Genomic DNA, 6,000 nt, shown 5'->3' with positions numbered 1-6,000 from the left:
AGCAATTTACAAATACAATTTAATCCCAATCCAAATACCAACAACATTCTTTAAGGAGATGAAAAAACTAATCATTAACTTTATATGGAAAGGGAAGAAGCCCCGGATAAGTAAAGCACTGTTGGAGAAGAAGACTAAAGTAGGAGGACTAGCACTACCTGACTGCAGAACCTACCATACAGCTACGGTAGACAAAACAGCCTGCTACTGGTACAGTGACAGATACATTGACCAATGGACAGACTTAAGAACCCAGATGTAAATCCATCTACGTATGGTCACCTGATCTTCAACAAGAGCTTGACATCCATCAAACAGGGAAAAGACAGTCTTTTGAAGAAATGGTGCTGGTAAATTGGATGTCCGTCTGCAAAAAAATGAAACAGGACCCATACCTCACACCATACACAAAAACTAACTCAAAATGAATCAAAGACCTAAATATAAAGCCAAAAAATATAAAGTTCATAGAAGGAAAAACAGGGTCAACGCTACAGCCCCTAATACACGGCATTAGCAGGATTCAAACCATAACCAACAACACACAAACTCCAGAAGATAAGCCAGATAACTGGGATCTTCTAAAAATTAAACACCTATGCTCATCAAAGGGCTTGACCAGAAGAGTAAAAAGAGAACCTACAGACTAGGGAAAAAAATTTGGCTATTACAAATCAGGCAAAGTTCTAATCTCTGAGATCTACAGGAAAACCCAACACCTCTACAACAAAAAGACAAATAATCCAATTAAAAAACGGGCAAAGGAAATGAACAGACACTTCACCAAAGAAGACATTCAAGCAGCCAACAGACACATGAGGAAATGCTCGCGATCACTAGCCATTAGAGAAATGCCAATCAAAACCACAATGAGACACCACCTTGCCCCCGCATTACTGGCAGGAATCAAAAAAACAGGAAATAACAAATATTGAAAAGGCTGCGGAGAGCTTGGAACTCTTATGCAGTGTGGGTGGGAATGCAAAATGATACAACCATTTTGGAAAATGATATGGCACTTCCTTAGAAAGCTAGAAATAGAAATACCCTATGATCCAGCGATCCCACTCCTAGGAATATATCCTAGAGAAATAAGAGCCATCACACGAATAGACAGATGCACACCCATGTTCATTGTGGCATTGTTCACAATACCAAAAGATGGAAACAACCTAGATGCCCATCAACAGATGAATGGATAAGCAAACTATGGTACATACACACAATGGTACAAACTATGGTATATACATACACAGCAATAAAGAACAATAATGAATCTGCAAAGCATCTCATAACATGGATGAACCTGGAGGGCATTATGCTGAGTGAAATAAGTCAATAACAAAGGGACAAATATTGTATGAGACCACTACTGTAAAAACTCATGGAAAGGTTTACACACAAAAACAAACAATCTTTCATGGTTACAAGGGAGGGGAGGAGTGGGGATGTAAAATCACTAAATAGACAATAGATAAGTGGTAACTTTGGTGAAGGGTAAGACAGTACACAATACTGGGGAAGCCAGCACAAGTTGTACCAGGCAAGGTCATGGAAGCTCCATAGAAATGTTCAAGTTCCCTGAAGGATGGAATTGCTGGGCTGAGGACTGTGGCGATCATGGTCTTGTGGAACATCTAGCTCAATTGGCATAATGTAGTTTATAAAGAAAATGTTCTACATTCTACTTTGGTGAGTAGCATCTGGGGTCTTAAAAGCCTGTGAGTGGCCATCTAAGATACTCCACTGGTCTCACACCTTCAGGGCAAGGAAGAATGAAGAAAACTGAAGATACAAAGGAAAGATTAGTCCAAAGGAATAATGGACCATATCTACCACAGCCTCTACCAGACTGAGTCCAGGACAACTATATGGTGTCCCCAGCTACCACTGACTGCTCTGACAGGGATCACAATAGAGGGTCCCGGAAAGAAAAAGCTGGAGAAAAATATAGAACATAATTTCTAACTTACACACACACACACAAAAACCAGACTTACTGGCCAAACAGAGATTGGAGAAACTCCAAGAGTACGGCCCCCAGACACCATTTTAGCTCAGTAATGAAGTCGCTCCTGAGGTTCACCCCTTAGTCAAAGATTAGACAGGCCCATAAAACAAAATGAGACTAAAGGGGCACGACAGCCCAGGGACAAGGACTAGAAGGCAGGAGGGGACAGGAAAGCTGGTAACAGTGAACCCAAGGTCAAGAAGAGAGAGTGTTGATATGTTGTGGGGTTGTTAACCAATGTTATAAAACAATATGTGTACTAACTGTTTAATGAGAAACTAGTTTGTTCTGTAAATATTCATCTGAAGTTCAATAAAAAACAAAAGTTGTATACTTATAAAAAGTTGAACTGGCAAAAGTTGTGTGATAGTATGTTTACAACAATGACAAAAAAAAGCCATTAGCTGCTGAAGCTGATTATGTACAACCAAACACTTCATGGGATTTGCTTCCTTGGTTTGAAGGTTTAACGTCATGGTTTCATGGGACATCCCAGTTAATTGGTCTAATAACAAATTTAATGCTTCTGTTCTACCTCCTAGTTTGTTGCTTAGTGCCTGGAGTCTTAAATGCTTGAAAGTGGCCATCCAAGGCACAACAATTGGTCTCTATTCACCTGGAGCAACAGAGGAAGGACAGTCAGGAATAGCAGGTGGAAATGGAATGTGTGGCTACTGCGTCCCTGAACAACTATCACTTTTGCCATGAGACCAGAAGAGCTGGATGGTGCCCAGCTACCATTACTGAACATTTTGATCAAGGATTCTATAGAGGAATCCTAATCAAAAGGGGGAAAATGCAGAACAGACTTTCAAATTCTCATGGACTCCAGACTTTTTGTATCCATGAAGGCTGGATGAACCCCTGAAATTATTGCCTTGAGATAATCTTTAAACCTTAAACCAAAAATATTCCCGAAGTCTTCTTAAAACCAAACAACAGTTTAGCTCAAAACCAAAGCCATTGTGGTCAAGTTGATTCTGTCTGTCATGGATTGAATTATGTCCCCCCAAAAATGTGTGTATCAACTTGGTTAGGCTGTGTGGGTTTGCCCTCCTTTTTATGATTGTAATTTATGTTGAAAGGATTAGGGTGGGATTGTAACACCACCCTTACTCAGGTTACCTCCTTGATCCAAGGTAAAGGGAGTTTCCCTGGGGTGCAGCCTGCACCACCTTTTATCTCAAAAGATAAAAGTAAAGGGAAGCAAGCAGAGAGTTAGGGACCTCACACCACCAAGAAAACAGCACCAGGAGCTGAGCGCGTCCTTTGGATCTGGGGTCCCTGCACCTGAGAATCTCCTCGACCATGGAAGATTGAGGACAAGGACCTTCTTCCAGACCCTAAAGAGAGAAAGAGAAAGCCTTCCCCTGGAGCTGATGCCTTGAATTTGGACTTTTAGCCCACTTTATTGTGAAGAAATATATTTCGTTTGTTAAAGCCATCCATTTATGGTATTTCTCTTATGGCAGCACTAGATGACTAAGACACCGACCCTACAGGATGGAGTAGAACTGCTTCATAAGATTTCCAAGGAGCAACTGATGGATTCCAACCACTGACCTTTTGATTAGCAGCAGCCAGACTCTTAACCACTGCGCCACTAGGGCTCCACAGTTTGGCTTAACAAGTAACAAATGTCTGCCTTGAGCAGTATGCTCTTTTAAGAACTACGTATATGGGATCGAAGTAACAACAACTTGAGAGATTAGCTAGGAACCTGAGGGGGCAGTGAATTTATGTTAATGGCAAGGACGAACTCAGAAAAGGAGGGTGAGAATGGTTGCACAACTCGAAGAATGTAGTCAATGTCACTGAATGTAGTCAATGTCACTGAACTGAACGTGTAGAAACAGTTGAATTGGTGTATCTTTTGCTGTGTATATTTTCAACAACAAAATAATTTAAAAGAAAAAGAGGCCCAGTGGTAAGGAGTGATACTCCCATTTATGTGTCATTAAAATAAATACAAGTCATTAATAGAAGTGTCCTAAAAGACAGACCTATTTCATACCTAGACTGGACCTCGGCTCCCCTGCGCTATCCTTCCCCTGGTCACCAACCCTCCCCTAGCTTCCCCATCAGCATCAGTGAAGATGGGGATTCACGGCTTACCACTGCGCCCTGCCGTAGAGACCAAAAGCCTCATCTCTTTATGCCCTTTATTCCCATTCATGTCACCATCAGCCCAACACCTCTTGCTCATCTCCATACCCTCCCCAACTCCTGAAACCCTGCCACTGTGCCCTCAGGAACTCACAGTCCATCATCAATCTCACCTTCTCTGAAAGTCCTCTCCCTTTCTTGCTCTAGCTAAAACCTGGCTCTCCCCACAAAACTGTCTGCCCTGCAGCTCGCTTAACGGAGGACTGTGTTTCTCCTTCACTTCCATGTCTTCGGGCCACACGAGGTGGGATAGTGCCCTCCCAGATCCTCATTGCTGCTCCAGTCCACGCTCCCTCTCTCAGCCCTAAAACTCCGGCTTGGGATCTCATGTCATCAGACTATACCACCCATTGCATGCCATGTTGCAAACACCTGGGTTGGAAACCTCCTTTCTTTGGAGATTTTGGCGCCTAGCTTACTGCCATCCTACCACTTCTCTTCATTCCTTCCAAGACCCCTCCCCCACCACCAATTCCTTGACAAATCTCCTCCAATGGCCTTGTCCTTCATCTACCTTAGCTATCACACCCATAGTCATCTCCTAGACACGGTCACTAACAATAACTTCAAACCATTTGAAATCTGATTTTCAAGCACTCCATTCTCCATCTTCCCAGCTCAATACTACTGACCCCAACAGTCTTCTGACCCCTACTCCCTTCCTCAGTGTCCTACATTGAAAATTCAAACTCATTTTCAAACTCAAGGTCCTATATGATATGCCCCCTTCCTACCTCTCTGGAATTGTCCCCTAAAGACCCCCACCCTATCACTCACTACTCTCCAGTCCTGTTGACCTTTATACAATTCTTCAAATGCACTAAGTCCATTCCTACCTCAGGGCCTTTGCACTTGCTCTCTCCACTCCTAGAATGCCCTAACCTGGATGTCCTCAGGGATCCTTCCTCCCCTCCTTCAAATCGTTGTTCAAAAGTACCTTGTCAATGAGGCCCTCTATAACCACTGTATTTAAAATTGCAATTCACTGACCCACCCATAGTACATACCCTCTTCCCTGCTTTATTTTTTCCATGGCACCTATCACTTTCCAGCATATGGAGCAAAGTCTGTTTCTTCCTGCTAGATTGTTATGCTTCAAGGGGGCAGAGATTTTTGTCTGTTTTGTTCAGTGTTCTACCCTCAGAACCTAGAACAGTGCTGGCACATAAAAACCATTCAATGGATAATTTTTGCATGAATGAAGGACATTAGGATTATGCAGTTTTTAAATAATAAAAATTTAAAAGGATGACTAAGTCATTTTGCCCATAAATTTGTTAACAAAGCACTTACCAGTTTTCAGAATTTGTCAATACCCTCATTTTAAAGCTTTTAACAGGCTTAAAAGTGAAATGTGTTTATGCCATTGCCGTATAGCTTTCCCTCTTTAGTGGAAATACATGTTCTGTTTAACCTTAAATGATATAAATTTTGAATTATTATGCAAGGCCTTCAGGGATACATCCTTCCATAAAATCCAATAGCCCCTGTGTTTGAGCACCACTAGGTTCCAAACATTGTGTGGATTTATGACCACTGCTTTCTTAGTTCCTACTTCTTTTTCCCTCTCTCTTCTCCTTCAGCATCTCTCCCTACAACCCTCACGCCTCTGTCTGTCTCTAACTACAATGCAGAACTGAGATACAATTTGCTTTACTGCTCTCATTACATATCCAGTTTTCAACCTAGGAATGTAGAACATTGTACTCAACTAGCTTTTAATTTTTCTAGGAAGATGGAGATGCTCCTTAATTATCTATCCCACTCCTGACTTGCACCCCTGCAAGTGTGGAGGAAGCCAGCTGCCTGCTGTAACCTGGGCT

Source organism: Loxodonta africana, chromosome 2 (genome assembly GCF_030014295.1).
Source record: "Loxodonta africana isolate mLoxAfr1 chromosome 2, mLoxAfr1.hap2, whole genome shotgun sequence".
Classification (NCBI taxonomy): Eukaryota; Metazoa; Chordata; class Mammalia; order Proboscidea; family Elephantidae; genus Loxodonta; species Loxodonta africana.
This window is presented reverse-complemented; position numbering follows the sequence as displayed.